The sequence below is a fragment of the Drosophila guanche genome, unplaced genomic scaffold (assembly GCF_900245975.1).
Source record: "Drosophila guanche unplaced genomic scaffold, DGUA_6, whole genome shotgun sequence".
In the NCBI taxonomy this organism is placed as follows: domain Eukaryota; kingdom Metazoa; phylum Arthropoda; class Insecta; order Diptera; family Drosophilidae; genus Drosophila; species Drosophila guanche.
This window is the reverse complement of record NW_022995744.1, coordinates 11882333-11899474: the sequence shown is the minus strand read 5'-3', so window position 1 is coordinate 11899474 and position 17142 is coordinate 11882333. Positions and strand designations below refer to the sequence as shown.

General features: G+C 44.4%; 1 protein-coding gene across 4 annotated transcripts in view; it reads right to left on the bottom strand.

Annotated features, from left to right (window-relative positions):
- The window catches only part of LOC117580298 (BAI1-associated protein 3), a 53087-nt gene extending 36016 nt beyond the window's left edge, over positions 1 to 17071 (bottom strand). For 3 of the 4 annotated variants that reach the window (XM_034266784.1, XM_034266781.1, XM_034266783.1), the window contains exon 1: positions 9047 to 9275. The gene's annotated coding sequence lies outside the window, so the exon portion shown is untranslated. Of the gene's footprint in view, positions 1 to 9046; positions 9276 to 16842 lie in introns of those variants that run through there. The other variant, XM_034266782.1, reaches the window with a different exon arrangement.
- Between the last annotated feature and the right edge of the window lie 71 nt (positions 17072 to 17142).

The window sequence follows — 17142 nt, the reverse complement described above, 5'->3', positions numbered from 1 at the left end:
AAAAGGTATAGCACGGCCCCGTGGTTTTAGCGGGAATGTAATCAAGGTGGTTAGAAGGGGGGGGGGGCCAAGAACAGCCGCCGGAGCCCAAGCTTAAAGAAGGCCCCCCCCCCCCCCCCCGCATTGAGATTAACAAATTACCAAAAACACAATTCCCACACACACTCACACTGACACACAACACATTTAAACAAATCCATGTACATAATTCATTTACCCCGAATTTCTGGGCACCCCGCACCCCACGACATCATTCCATCCCCAACCCGTCGCTGTCTGTTACATTTTTTTATGTTTCTGTTGTCAAAGCCCATTAAACTGCCTTCGTTTTGGCAGCCTAGGCCTCTAGGCCACGGATAGACAGGCTCTTTAAAAAAATAAATATATAAAAATGAAAAAGTTGGCCATTTGTCTGTCCACCCACAGCCCCCTGCTGCCGCTGTCACTTATAAAGTTTTTAACCTTTATAGAGTGCGAGCATTGTTGTTGTTTCGGCTCTGCTGCTTTTCCTTTTTTTGCCCGAACGTGACCAAAAGTTGGCACATCGCATATAAATATGGGTTGGAGGATTCGCCAAACAAAAAAATATACACAAAATCATACATACATATGTATGAGCTGTTCGTTTTTTAAAGGAGAGACACTGTCAGATTAAGTGAAAATATAATAAAAATGTTAAACGAAAACAGACTAAAAGTCCTGCAGCTGAACGGAAACCAGTTCACTTCATTCATTGTTTAATGTCGTCTAAAAAGCCAAACCTGGCAGCCCCCAAGGACTGATCGAAAATTGGTAAAATAATTTAGAAAATATAAACATTATAAAATGAAAATCATCCATAGTGTAAACTCGGCTCGAGGTTGTACAAAAGATTTTCTGATTGCTTACTTTTAATGGCATTTCTTTGTCGCAGAGTTTTGGCAATTGATTTGCACAGGACACCGACCTGATGTTGGGTTGGGCAAAGAGCAACACAAAATTGTACATACAAAATATGATAATACAAGTTGACAGAGAATGGCCTGTTCCTGACCCCTGGACCGAATCGAAACGAACCGAATACTGGACTGAACCTTCCTGGCAGCCATCAGCCATCAGCCATCGCCTGGCTGGCCTGCCCTGCGCCATTGAGAGTTTTCCAATCAAACTTGTATTTTCGACCAACGTTATTGAAAGCAGCTTAATGCGGCAGTAAGCTGTCCATTATGCCACAACATGTACATGCTACTTGGCCACGCTACAGGAGGGCACCAGGGCAGAGCAGGAGCAGGAGCAGGGACTACAGGGAGAGAGCAAAAGCATTCAAGTTTTGTGGGCCAAGGGATTGGTTGGAGGTGGCAGTGTGGGTGTAGGTGGGACGCTCCCATTCTCATGCATTAGGCGCATTGTTTGCCAAACTGACAAAAGCAACTTTTATGTTGTTCAAAATTTGGTTATCTACTTTGTAAAAAAAGTTGGCAATAGACTTCCTCACTCTCTCGCTCATGTCTTCATTGGTGGAGCAGCAGCAGGAGCCAGGAGCCAGGACCAAACCATTTTCCATGGAGTACGAAACGCATAAATCACGCACATCTCTCGGGTGAGACAGGTGCCTGTCCTCGTGCTCCTACTCCTCCGGGTTCTGTCTGTTTTGGGTCTGTTATGGTGTGTTGCGTGTAACTGCATAAATATGATTGATGCTCTGGCCCGATGGCAGTGGCTTGTACGATTCCCAGGCAATGACAACTTCAATTACCATTGCCAGGAGGCATGAGGCAGCAGAGAGGGAGAGAGGTACCACCACACACACACACACAACATCTAAATCATCGGGACAACTTTGGAACACCATAAATGCCTAAAACGTCGCATTGTTGCGCTCGAATTGTGTCGAAGAAAAGCGGAGACAATAGGCCCAGGGCGCAGGAAACAGAGCCGCAGCTCTCACTCTCCCTCTCTCTTTCAGTCATTGTTACAGCAACAATTCCTTTTGTTTATTTGCCACAAAAGCGGCGCTGAAGGCCCACTCCCCCACTCCCTACTGTTTCCTGCTTCCCTTGATTCCTGGCCGCCATCCATTTAAGCTTTAAACTAAATGTTTGCTAATATAATTAAGCGATTTGGAGAACCTTAACGTTTGCCATGCCACCCCGCTTAAGGATTTTTTAATTAATTTTTGTTGTCTTGTTGGTTTTTCGTGCTGTTGCACACTCCCTACACACATCAACCATACGACGTGTGGGCCTGGCCTTACTTCACACACACAAGCATCGGCATTGTAGCCTCATGGAAAATGCAAGAAAACGCTGAATAAATCAAGAGAATAGCTAGGGGTTCGTGTAGCAAATTAAAGACCTCATTGAGCTTTAAGCCCCCCTCCAGAGCCAACAGACTTGACTTGGCTTCTACTGACACACAGAGAAAGACAGACTTGGCTGTCTGGCTGACGGACTGACTGGCTGACAATGACAAGGACACCGCCAAGAGTTAACTAAATGCTCGACAGTTGCAACAAACGGCAAACAGAGGGACAGTGAGACGCAGGGACGTTGCCGAGGCCAGACCAGGGCTCTTGTCGTGCTGCTTCCGCTCTTGTCATTCGCTTAAAAGTTTATGCCTCGCCCTCAGCTGCTGCTGTCGCTGACAGGCTGAAAGGCGCAGCGAGGAAGTTGAATCTTTCCATGTCGCATCTCAAGTACCATGCCCCTTCCTTTTGACGCCTTCTTGGCTTTCGTCTTTTTGCCTTATATCCGGTGCCGCAACACTTCCTGTTTACAATTTAAACTAATAAGCCAGGCCAGGCCCAGGACAACCATCGTACCTCGTTCTGTGCCGCCAACGTCATCGTTCACATCATCGTCATCGTCAGCATCTTGCAGTCTGGCATCGTTTTCAATTTTCATTCTAACAACCATTTATTTATGTTTCTCTCTCTCTGTCTCTCTCCACCTGCATGCGCCTATCTGTTCCTCGGGTCTCTTTGCATTTTCAATAAATTCATATTGACATTTGACATTTCACAGAAGGCGGTCTGATGATGGTTCTATATACATATAAGAAAATACGACAGGAATAGATACACAAGAATCCAAAAGCCAGTATCCTAGCTGCCATGAGATCTGTGCATCTTCAGGACACTTCATTAACCGACTCGAGAGGCCATTGCATGCCAAGGCAATTCATTAGCCCATAGACCACTTGATGATATCAGTAGTCGTCGTAGTCGCCACATCGGCAGGCGACCAATCTCTGTACATTCCTGTACTGTACACACTTTTCAATCCTGGTGGTGCTGCCGGAACGGATGCCCATTTGCCACTTGTTGAAACTCAATTAAGTTGGAGGAGGCGTCGTCTCGGCACAGCAAAGTGTTGCGCCTGCAAATGTCAAAGGAAGCGCACAAATATTTGCAGATCCTTCACAGAGCGCACTCGACAGACAAAAGCGCAATCAAAATGTCAGTTCAGCAATAAATTACAAGTACCAGCCACCGAAAAGTCAACTTTTTCTGCATTAAAGTGGTACACGCCACACCCTTTCCCCCTTAAAGGAACTTTCACGAGAAGAGCCCAGAGATATTTTTTAATAATTATTATGACTAGGAGAGGGCGGGACTGAGTTGCGGCTGCTGGCTCTGTCTCTGTCTCTGGCTCTGGCGCTCTGTGCATAACATTCTACCCAGTGGAACTGTCAGTCCTGTCAACGTGTTGCTAAGAGATGGTAGAGACTCTGTGTGGCATTGTCCTGGCACTGGCAGTGGCAGTGAGGCTGTGGCAGCATCACAATGTTTACGTTATCTCATTTAACACTTGAAAAACTTTTCCACACACACACTTTTCCAGCGAGAGAGCACAGTCGAGTGTATGCTGTCTTTTAAGTAGGTTTCTCTACAGCTCCTCCTCCTCTGGCCTGTCTGGGCTGCTCGCATTTGCACATTAACAGTGTGAAAAATTATGATTGAGCCATAAAACAGTCAGCTGCGCCCATGAGGACCCAGCCACCAGGTTTACTTAGGTCCTGTCTCCAAGGAATTGTCACATGTGTGTGCCGCATGCCGCATGCCTCCGCCCTGCCATCTGTCGAAGGGGAAAGTTTTTTTGCTTTCTTTTTTTCGGCCTTCAAAGGCAAAACAAAAGGAAATTTGCACTTTGTTCTGGCATCCGCTGCTTGCAGCTACTCTGATACGATTCCGTTGCCGCTGCCATTTCCCCACATAGCCGCTTCGTATTTCCCAGCTCCGCTTTCCCGCTTCGCATTTCCCAGCACTCGCTTGAGCAAACAAAGTTAACCAGGCTACAGGACTGACTGTTGCTCCCAGAAGAGTCGCAATTAAAGCAGTGGCCTACCTACAATTTTCCTTTATTTATGTTACTCCGATTTTCTTTGTGTAATTTTCATTTAGAACAGAACACTGCCTAGCCGTATCAATAATGAATGAGGAGCAGAGAGCTCACAACTGTTAAGAGTTGTTTTTCCTTCTCGCGTTTCATTTGACTTGGCGCGACCATTATTAATTCACTTAGCATATAAATCAATCATGCGACAATCTGATAAACATCCAAACAGCTCTCACGCAAATTTGCATCGCACCCAGCCGAGTGCCTTATGCCACATGCCGTGTATCTGTGAGTGCTTGTCCACCACCAAAAGCATACAAAAACATCCGCATCCGCATCCGCGTTTGATTTCGGTAATTTGGATTTTGTCTGCAGCAGCAGCATTTATTGGATTTAATGCCACTCGGAGGAGCCACAGAGCCAACAGACCAGCTGGTGGCTATTTTTAGTTATCCCCAAACTCTGCGCAACAGTTGAAGCTGCTGGAGGTGGATGAAGAGACCACAACTGAGGCTGGAGCTGCAGCTATTTATAGACCAAAAGAGCAGTGGGTGGAGGAAAAGCTCTGTGCCATAGCGGAATGGCTACATGTAGGTACATCTATCTATGTATGGTAATTTATAGCTTTGCCGTTACACGTGACGCTTCGAAAATGGTAGAAAAAGTGTGTGAGATATATGAACGCCATTTGGGAAGATACGAGTGTGCATATGCAAGATATGTTCGAGGTAGGGTTCCACTGCCTGGATCTAAAGTTCTCAAAGAGTTACTAATGAAAATTTGAGTTGTGGTTCCGCCATATCTATGGTACTTCTCCATTTACATACAGCAGTGACATGCACATACGATTATGCATCACACAATAATTCATTGAAATGAATTTAATTAACATGAGAAGCTGTTTGACAAGCAGCTCTCGACTCTTTCAATTTCATTTTCCGTGGAATTTCCTTTTCCATAGTTAATAAACAAACATGTTGAGTTCCAGGGAAAATTTAGAATATTTCGCTGGCTCGTGGCTCTACGACGACGAGGAGCTTTATCAAAGATACCCGTGCAACGTGCACCTTGCAGCGTTCACATATCATCCATTCCATGCCACTCGGGGGCTCCACTTTTGTTCTGGTTTTGCTAAAGTATGCCATGTTTTCGCTTCACATCTACTTACTGCTTTGGGACCAACAAAATATGCACTGCCTCTTTGCATTTCAAATGTCTGGCAGAGTCCTTAAAGTGCTACCCCTGCCCCACCACAACAGATCCTTCTGCTTCCCCTAACCCCTTTCGACGTCTCTCTTTTTGCCGTCTGTCTCTCGTTTTATTTTTTTCTTGCGCACAATTACGCAACAACAATACAAAGAAAGGTAACGAAAGCTTTGCCGTAATCAGAAAAACGTAAAAATTTCCTACAAGCAGGTAACGAAAATATTTGAAATTACTTTTTCGCTTTTGCCACCAGACCAAGCCCCCCCTTCCGTTTGGAGAGGCTCCTGCTCCCTGTACCATTCCTAGTCCTATTCCCATCCCCTGTTGACATTTTTCCCTTTTACTTTTGGCATTCCGTCTGCCTAATGGCATACATTTTAGGTTTCGGTTTCGTCTCGTTTTATTTATTTTCTCCCGTTGTTTGCCCTTCGCCCGTCCCGCGATTCCTAACGACATTGTGGACACATCTTTCCCCGACATTTTTTGCTGTGTTTTGTTTTGCTGGAATGCGGGAAACTTCAGCGCCTTGATAAGGTTAATTGCCCATTTCTGACGTGGTACTTGCACCGCACCCTTCATAATTTCTCAAAGGAGGCAAAATTAGCTCCTTCAAGGGTATTTCTACTTCGTTGCGTTGAGTTCCGATTGAGGAATTCTCTTTATTCCGCCTTTTGGCTGTCGCACATATCAAATTCTGATTTGACGGCGACACAACACAAATATTTGGGCACACAGCAGGCGGTGACAGAGGTCAGCGCAGCGTGGCACAAATGGTGGATGGGTGAAGAGCTGAGGATGAGGCTCCATGAATATCGAAGCCTATGAATGATACTTATTGTCGCATATTAGAGCAATATGAATCGAATACGTAAGCCCATTGGCATGGCAACCTTGACGAGGAGTCTGGGGTGTACAACAATACGTATACGTACACCTCTTCTTTCCCCCAGGGCTTGGGGTTGTGTGCTCTTCATTACAACAAAGCCAGATGATCTGGGGCATTATGCATGCTTTTCATACATGTATGCATAATCCATGGAAATTGATTCCATTTGGCATCCATTTATGAGGTACTTGCGGAACTATAACAAATCGAAAGAATGGAAAAAGACAATTGAAAGCCATTGGACAGAGCTTTTTAACTGTGATAAATTGGAAGGGTTTCGTATGCATTTTTTAATAAAATAAAATACAAACCAATTTGTTTAAATTGTTTTCGTAGAAATAAAAATTAGTGTTTCCATTTACACAAAATAAGTTATAAAGTTTTGACCACCGCAAAGCTAAATTTGTTATTGTTCCTGATGTAAAAGCCATGTTTTTTTCCAACTCATGTCCATGGCAGACAGACAGACCACAGAAACCACAATAAAATACTTGAAACAAACAAACAAACAATCATCACGGCATATGTCAAAAACAATGAATTACCCAACAAAACTACATATAAAACTGCGAAGAAAAATAAAAATAACAACACTCAAAATAATAATTATGAGCCGGAAAAAGTTATGCTGCTGCTGCCTGTCAACAGCAATAAACATTTTTCTTCCAATTATTTTTCTGTTTCAGTTTCAAAATTAGAATTGACAGGCGGCAGGGACGGGCAGGCATGACTGAGTGAACTGGTTTGTCCTGCAACCTTTATGCAAAATAGCAGCAGCAAAAGGCAAAGGGCAAGCAAGCAGTTCCTAATGAAATGTCCACGAATGTCTTTGAAGTTGTCGCCTCCGCATTCAATGGGGCGGCGAAGGACACTGTTTTGGTAGAGTGCTTCGAGTGCTGCGGGGGGGCGGAGGCCGAGGGGCGTTGCCAGGACGAGCAATAAAGCAACACAAGTGGCAAACGGAGAAACGGAAGCAAAATGGAAATTATGATAAGAAGTTGCTGGAGCATTTGAGAACTGGACAGTCATTAAAATGAAACTGGTGCACAGCAAAATTATGTAGCCGACAAATGACAAATATAAAGCTTTAACAAAGAGAACGGAAAGGCACTCTACCGAAGAGTGTAACCCCCTTTCATGCCGTGAAAGGGGAAAAGGGGAAAGAGGGGTGTGCAGGTGAGGCCGCGTTGTTCGGTTCTAGCACCAAAATATGTCTCGATGTTAAGTGCTTCATTTAATTAACAAAGTTGACATGAAAGCCCGTTACCCATTGTGTGTCCCGCACATTCACCGTTTCGGGGTTTTTGTTAAGCGATACCCTAACCAATAAACATAGTCTATGCTTTATCGGAGGGGTCTTGCTTGCCTGTTTGCTTAGCAAATAAGAGTATCCTTATGGCGGGAAGCTCCTCTTTTGCTCCGCCGTTCTCCTTCAGTTATTCCGCTTTTCTTTGGGAACCAAATTGTTTGTCTATGTAATGGAGAAGGGGAACCATAGCAGATGGCGCCAAGTGGGACACTCGTCGTACCGCCAGGTGCGGCAGGAATTACTTTGGTTAATTTGATTTCAAAAATTTGCATTTCCCCGATAGAAGTGCAATGCGAATATGCGAGTATTTACATATGTACATAAATCTGTATGGGGAGGTGTGGTTTTGGGACGGGGGAATACAGATTTTGCATAAATTTAATTAGAGAACAACACTGGAACAGAGCCAAATTGAAGTTGAGTTTTAATTAACTCTGGATGGAACCATGCCGCTGCTGCTGCTGCCTGTTGCTAACACAGCTATTGTTGTTTACGTTATATCAGCATGAGATATATCTTTATGTACGAGTGCTTATACATACATATTTATGTACATACATACTTGTTATTATATTCCCCCTAAAACCATAAAATCGGCAAAAACAACAGCTGCGCATTTCACAGACGCCACAGCCACAGATATAAAGCAACAAATTGCACGGCATATCATATATGTATACCATTTAATACATATTATATGGGGATATATAATAGTTTGCCTTGATAAGGCTGCGGTCATTAAAGTCGCCCAGGGCCACAGCAGTCGGACAGGGCAGGGCAGGGCAGTTCGTTGTGTCTTTTTTATTCCACCCGCAATATTTGTTTGCCATGATTAAAGAAAACACGCCTCAGAGATTTCGACTTCTGCAGGGGGTTTATCCACGAGAATTCCAAAAAAAAATATTGATTCACGCGTATTTTATGACTCTATAAGCGTAATAAATCATACGAGTGCGAGTGCGAGTCAGAGTATGAGTGCGAATTCGAGTACCGAATATTGTTATATACTTTTCAATGGAAATGGAATTCTAGTAGCCATTTGGGGAGGGCACTCGAGTCTTAAATATATGCAGAATAAATTATTCATTGCAGAGGATCAACAGAAGGCTGGAGAGTACTCACTTTAAATAAACAACAATGACTGGCATTTCATAATTAAAAAGCAATAAATACTTTGATTCGCATTAATTTGATTCGAACGAGTACGTGCACGAAAGGGGCGCATTCCAGGTATGAGACAGATGAATGCCGTTGGCATATTGTCGATAAATGATCGAGATTACATGAGAGAAGGAGCACTGGACCTGTTCAAGGACCCACCTCACTCACCTGTCTCTGCAGTAGGCTAAATGCTTCTCCTACACCCACTCCCTTGGGTTTCTTTACGTGGACGATTTCCCCTTTAACTTTTATGGCCGCATAAATTGGCACACGGCTTGGTCCTGTGCTGGAGGTCTGGTATTCGGTGCTTCAAGTCCAAAAACTAAAAATTCGAATGCAAATTCGTGAGTTCCCCTCCTGAAGTTTGCTCCGCTTTTGTGATTTTACTTTTTTGTTGCTTTTGCTGCCTTTTATGCGTGGATTTTGTTTTTGTGTACTCGTTATATTTATTTTAGCATAATTTTGGGTTGTGCACTTTTTCCGTTTTCCGTTCTCTGAAACGGCGGGGGATTTTTCAACTTGAACAAAACATTCAGAGGCATATTTAATGGGGCATGACCAAGGCTGAGATCGTAAAAGAAATGGTTATGTTCTTCTGTGTGTTGGGCAGAGTGCAGTGTGGTGTTCTGTGTAGTCCGTGCTCTGTGTTCTGTGTTCCGTGCCGTGGGGCAGTATCCTACGTTGGAATGAATGGTCGGGAGTTTCTCTATGTGCAACAGTTGGGGGAATGGGGAATGTGTTCGGATCCTCTGGCAAATGGATTTTTATTTTATAGCCTGGCAATAAAAAGCGAAACTGCAGACCGCGCAACAGTTTGCAATTATGTGCAAATGCAGCGTGACATGAACGACCAGATCCTGCTGGTGTCCTTGGTCCCTGCTCTCCCTTTCTCTCTCTCACTCTGCCTTGACTCTGCATTCAATTTACTTTTAATTGTTCAGTTACTGTTAGTTCTGCTTCTGCTAGTTCTGCTCCTGCCTCCTGCTATACCTCTTTCAATTCCTAATTCAATTCAATTTGGTTTAGTTTTGTCGTATTGAAGTTTACTTTAGTTGGGTTATTCGTTTCGTTTCATTTAATTTCATTTTGCCTCTCGGTTGGCCCTTCGCGTCGCGCACTCACTTCGACACCTCCCTCGATGGGAGGTCCAAACGACTGACTGTCCGACAATTTGTCACTTCACAACTTATTTGAGGGCTACTTTCTGCTCCTCTCAGGCTCCTCTGTGGAACTGTCTGTTCTCCTGGCACTTTGGCTTTGGCTCTGTCCTGCTCTTGGATGGATAAGGGCTACTACCTTTGGCGACGCCTGCCAACAGCGAACTGAGTTGCTCCAATTTCGGGCTTCACCTTATAAACGGGTCTCTAGCTGTAACTGTAGCTCTGCCCGTGCCTGTGCATCGCACTGTTGCTGCCACTGCCAGTGCTACTGCTCCTGTTGGTGCTGGCGCTCGTGCTCCCGTGCTATCCTTAAAAGCGAGTCCCGACTGGCTGCCTTTGCTTCCAGCTAGTCGTTTTTCTCTGATAAGAGCCTGCCATGGTGTGCGAGTGTGAGAGCGCACACAGTAAAAGAGAGGAGAAAGCTTCGAGAGAGAGGCCAATTGCGATGTTTTTCTTTTTGGGAGGAACAAAGCTCTGGCGGAGTTGAACCGTTAGGCACAAAGCGGTAACATTTCATTTTCAAATTAACAGTTTGTTGCAATAGAATTTTAGTTTACATTTGTTTGAAAATAACTGAAAATATATCTATTTAATTTTAACCAAATTTGCTATTAATTTTCGGTGCATTTTAACATGAAAATTGGTTGGTTGGTTTTAAATTAATATATTTACTATTATTAGGGAACAAATTTCAACATTTTCTGCTTCGAATAAATTCAAATTTGATTTTAAAATATTTTCCAAAGCCATAAATAAATTGTGAATAATTTCCCTTCACCATAAATTACATTTTTGAAATAACATCGAAATAATATGCCTTTCCTCACGCTCTCCCCTGCTCCATTACTACGGTTTTGACTTTACTAAGGTGAGGGTTGTGGGGGGCTATGGGTTGGTCATGAATGAACTCCCTCCTGTTGCATATGTTTCCATGACAGAGGGATGGCGGGAGGGCCATCTGTGGCCTAGAAACATGAAACATAGAACCCAATCCGGTGCGATGCGTTGCCACGCTCTCTCTCTCTCTCTCTCTCTCTCTCCGTCTGGCCATGAAGTTCAAGATGAAGGTTAGACGCTGAGTGTAACAAAAACTCGAAAAGCTATCGGGGCAAAGCTTTTACTCTCCCAAGAAAACGCTCGCTCTCTCTCTCTCTGTCTTTCTTTCCCTTTTGGTTTCCTTTCTCCCATCTCTCTCTCGCGTAGTTAACATGTTGCTGCTTGCTTGCTTCGATTTGTTTTGTTTTTCATTTTTCCACCGTGGCGCCCCGAAAAATTATGATGAGCTCCATCAAGCGACGGTGCTTAGCGCGCGCGGGTTTCCTTCCTGTTGTGCTTTTCTTCCCACTCATCCCACGCATCCATCTGCTCCCATCGACCATTCTGCTGCTAAGCGATTACTTCCCCCAGCCACAGCCCGAATCTGTGTGCGAGTGCGGGCACAGAACGAACGAAACCCCGCCTCTCGCCTGGTGACCCAATTCCATGCCTCCACGTACACGGCGCTCAGCAATGGCAGGCAGAAAGAGGAACAACGGCACAGCATGCCAGGGATTGAAGGCATTTTGTGTGCCCACAGATTTACAGTCATACCTTGCGCTTGATTGGCCCGGGAATGGGACTGCGACTGGTACTGGTATGGCGACTTCGACTGGTTTGATGATTGTGTGTGGGTGTCTCCACCCGTATCATGTATCCGTAATCACATGGGACCGTAGGAGCAAACAGGAGAACATTTTTACATCATGCTTCGTTGGATGTCACCACGAACTGAGATTGATTGTTGACTGCAATGCCAATGCCATTGGCACATCCATTGCCATTGCCACTTCCACTGCACTTTCATCTGGCAAAAGTACAAACAACAGAATAGAGGGGATTGAAACTTGGGCTCTTTTCTGCCTGCCACCCCAATGCTGTCATTGGCAACAGCATCCGAAAATTAAGCTGCTTAAATAAGCGACAATCTCAAGCAACTGAACAAGCAGCAGCACCAGGGAGTGCCTTGGGATGTCGTACAGGTACATTGGGGAGAGTACCGAGAGTACTTCCCTAACTAACTATTTCTCGTTTCTCCCTCTCTCTCTCTTTGGTTGGACTGTGAAAATGATAAAAGTTTTGTGCGTCTCGTCTCGTTTCGACTCTCTATTGCTTGCTATCTTTTCTTAATTCGAGTTGGGGGCCAGAAAGTTGTTCCGCTGTCAATGATGTGAACTTTTGAACTTTGATTGGTTGCCCCACACATGCAAACATTCAAAAAGGAGCTTATGCGTGTGTGTAGAATTTAATTTCAGATTCATGCTGAATTTTCATGCAGCTAAACTTGCAGCAATTAGATTAAAGATTTGTGAAAGGTAAAAGCAAACTTTCAATTCCATTAGTAATTTTCCCATGGAAGACTAAGGAACAAATTCCCTTTGCTAATTAAACAGGGCCAGTAAAAGAGTTTGTTTTAGTTAGAGATTTCTGAAAGAATCTCTCAGTAAAATAAGAGGAAATTCGTTTTATAAATTTAGTTTCAAATTTAAATTCATGGAAATCCTTTTTGCAACAGCACAAGAGAATGCGAGTTGCATTAAAAATCTGAATAACCAAGGAAATGCCATAAATACCCAAGCAGATCCTGCCCCGGAGCCTCATCCAAATGCCTTTTCCAGCTTCATTATGCTGCAGACAGACGACCCGTAGCCCGGGAGCCTGGGAGCTACACTCTAAAGCCCCTCCACTCTGAGTTAAGCCTCGGAATGAAAGGAGCAGAATGATGTTGCATGCAAATGAAATGGCACAACAAAATGGTAAAGCGCAGCAGCAGCTGTCGCACTAGCGCCTCTAAATGTCAGCTATTTATAGCAGCCGGCAAAGTCGGAGCCAAGTCCAAAGATACAAATCACTTTCACTAATTATGCCTTCAGTTGCGCCGCAAAATCTAATCGCCCACCGATGTCCGCCCCGACAAAACTTGTCCAAAGTGTAGAGGAGCTTAAAAGCAAAATGACGATGGCCCAGGCACACGCAGTACGGAAAAAAAGAGAACCACTAAAGCGAAAGTCAAAGTTGAGATGGAAAGCGGTGCGGAGTCAGACCCAGCTGTGGTCACGACCGCAAAGAGTAAATAAACTTCTGGACTGGACTTGTTTATCTCAGGAACAGGGGGACTGAGGGCTGCTGCTGGGGAACAGACTACTGCTGAAACTCTAGTAATAATTAAAGGACTCCTTGCATTCCGCTTTGAGCGTTCATCCCTCGTGTTGTTCTACCACACTCACGTGGCCATCACTATTTGCTTTGTGGCCAAAAGAGAACGTGAAAAAATAGAGTAACACAAGTGTAGCACACATTTGGGGGCGACAATTTCGGCCTGGTCGAGATAAAACGACCCGATAGCCAGCCATTTCTAAGAAGCAACCAACCCCAGCCATGTCTAGAGCACCGAAACCTCACCTGGACTGGCTGGACTGGCCTAGCCAGGCGCTCCCCGATCGAATTCCATTGCTGTTGCTGCTGTGTTGTTGTTTCGTTCTTGAAAGGTGTGCCACACCTGAGGTCACGAAAACGCTGCTGTCTCACAGTGTGTGGCTTAGTTTAATTAAAGTTTTCTTGAAAATTCGTCGTTTTCATTATGGCTTTATTTGAGGCACGACTCTCTTTCTCTCTCTTTTCTGTTTCGTTCATTTTTCTTGTCAGCAAACCAGTTGCAGCCAAATTTTGGCAACGTGGCACACATCTCCAACTAATTGCCAATGCAGCAGCAGCAGCAGCACTTGCAATTTAACTTTTCGTATCAGTTTTATTTTCATTTCTATATTTATTTTTCATTAACAAAAGTTAAATTTCCCGCCCCGCTGTGTGTGCGGTTTCTTTTTCTCTCTGTCTGCAAAGTTTTTGTCACCTAAATCATTTAGTACGAGTATATTGCTAAAGGGGGGCTGCCAGGCCAGACAACATTTAATAAAATGCAAGGTAAGCAAGCATCAGCAGCAGCCGGAGCAGCGGCAGCACCAGGCACCAACTTGATGGGATTCCACGCTGTTCATTAAACAACAAAAATAAAAGGAGAAGCAACCATAAGCTTTTGGTTCCACCTGCAGTGTTGTAAAATATTAATTTCTTGACACATCTTTTTTTGCAACGTGGAAAGTTCTATCGAAACTGAGACCAGAAAACCCCCTTTTAAAAAGACAACTTATCCAATAGATCCAGTAGAAGTTTTTCTATCTTAAAGTAAGTTCAATCAAGGCCGGGAAATCCTCCTACCAGCCCCTTAATTTGCCACTGCCTGTCTGGCTTTGGCATATTTTGGCGTTGTTTTCGCGCATTTGCCAATTTGCAACGTTGGAACGTTGTCTGCCGCCTGCCAGCAGGAGCTGTCGTCCCCGGTTTGCGGGTCCCGTCTATTACCCACACCCTGGCCCAATGATGATCGATGCGTGGAAGCGGACATCCAGAAATTATGTCCGCTGATAGCAGCACGCACGCACAGGCGCGTTGCCCGACGGCAAATGTCGATGTCGATGTCGATGTCCTTGTCCTTGGGCTGAGAGACAGAGAGAGAGCTCATGTGTTTGTGTATGCGGCTTGCATGGAAATTGGTAATATTCATTCAATTTATTGCCTAATTGCATTTACACTAACTAATGAAAACGCTCAAATGCCAAATAAAATGGGAAATTTATCAAATTCTCTCACGCGCCCTACACGTCTCCCGCGCCGCAGCAGCAGCAGTCTCGCGGTGTCTCGGGGCGAAATGAGTAATGGCAAATCAACGTCGCATTCTAGCCGGACGGAATGCCTGAAATGCTAATTTATAAAATGGTCGTCCGCTGATTCGACAGTGATAAAGAGTTGGCCACAGGCAACGGCACAGGCACTGCCATTGGGTTGGTCTTGGTCGGAATTAGGTGTGAAAATGTAATTTACGTCGAGATTGATGAAAAACTCGTTAGCCTGATTTTCGAGTGGTGGTTTACTCGTACGAGTAAGACTGCTGCTGTTGTTTTCTTTTGTAGCGACCTTGAGAGTGTCTACTGTCAAATAAATGTCCTGGCAAGTTTTTGCGGTCAGGGGTTTTGGCTTTGTTGGTGGTGCTGCTGTTGCCCAATCTGCAGGTGACAGGTGAAGGAAGAACTGGCTGCATTCTTGACTGGCGAAAACTTTCCAATTAGAGGTCTATAAAAAGTTTCCCCTTGCTGGCTGTTAAATAATTCAATTGTTTACCCAAACGATGCTCCCCATCAAAAGGATGTTTTGCACTTCGCTTCAAGAGATTTTCGTTCATGTACATAGATTTTGTTTTCCTTAACTTGCAGATGGCTTAATTAGTGCAACTTTCAGCTTTTGGCCAATAGTTGTTTTGCCTTGGCAGCATCTTTTCTATGGTCCTGTGCTAATTAGAAAAATATGGCCATGACTGTGGGTGCCTGCGTCTCTACGAAGGTGAAGGATATCCTGTACATTCTGTTTTCTGTTTGCCTTTTTCTAAAGAACACAAACATGAAGGCTTCCTTCTCCTCTCGCATAATCAAAGTGTGTGGTGTATAGGGCACGTGGCACAAAGGCAAACACGGAAACAACTTGTTGCAACTACAAGCAGCAGCAGCAACAACAAGGAGCACAAAGTGTTAACATGTGTCGACACCAAAGGACTGGCCCACCTGCAAGAGGCTCCGGAAGAGGACCTGGGCCGGGCTGGTCTGACAAGTGCGAGAGGACGGACGTTTGGTTCATATTATAAATAATTTATATTGTTTGCCCAACAGGTGAGGCGCGTAGACCCTAGCTCTTGGATGTTTGCCAAAGCTGAGGCTGTTCTTGGGGGGAAAAGAGTTGGAATTTGAGAATGAAATTAGATTTTATCAGCCCTGCACCACCCGGTCACCCTCATCAGCCTCAGGATCTTGTTAGCCAATCAGTTGGTAAACAACATTCAACAACATTGCACACACACAAACACACACACACAAAAACAAAGCACACAACTCGATTAAATGGACCCGCAGGAGTGTCCATTACAAGGCCAATCAACAACAACAATCACTTTTACATACAATACAAAATGTATGAGTGACTGTGTGCGCATGAACATATTGTAAACTGTACAAAGCACAATTGTTACACGCACAGACATGTCGAAACGAAACAAACAAACAAATAGCGAATGGGGAAAACAAAGTATAGGGAATAGGGAATGTTGGGGCACAGGGAAAGTAAAAGAGAGCAGAACAGAAAGAGAAACGCTCGCTGGGATAATTGAATTTCTGTCGCGCACAGCCGTTTCCGCTAAGCACTGGCAATCAGGCATGGGCACGGGGCCACCTAACCCACCCACCAAATCTAACTCAAGGACATTGCGAGTACCCACTCCTGAAACAATGTAATAGAGTGGCGGACGCAACAACAGAGGCTGTAAAGAGCCTAAATGGGGCGGGAAGCCTTTCATTTGGCAACTTTGTAAGCGGACTTCCATTCACAGTTCCCATTTGTGCTATTGGCTGGGGTGCGCGGTTGCGGCTGCGGGGGGCGTCTATGGCTTTGGCAATAGTCTATGTGCGGCGATAACGTTCTACATTGTTTCGGCCAAGTGTCATAATTGTTTTTGTTTCTACTCTCCATTTATTTAAAGCGATATTTCGTGAGGTCGTTGCCTTTAAAGGCAGAAAACACATACAAACATGGAGAAGTACATACAAGAGGCGGCACATAACTCATTCTGCGTTTTGATGATCGCAAAATAATAAAATACCCAACAAGTGAAACCCAATTAATTGATTGACACTTTCATTTTAGAATTTCAAGGATAAAACAACTCACCGGAGCTTGCACGCGTCTTGCAAAATGGCATCCATCACGGCTTATTGGCTCCTACAACAATTTTGACAAAGCTGCACGTTTTCCAGCCTTAATTACAGCTCCCGTTTTAACAATTAATGCTTGCGAGGTGGCTGCAGCACTGACGATCGCGAAAATGCATCCCAAACACATTAAAGATAGCCATTGCAATTGTAATTTTGCAATTTATTTCGCAAAGAAAACACAAGAAAGACACGCGTTCGCGATCTTCCGATTCATCGGTATAATCTATCGATACTCGAATTACTCGATAACAGAAGA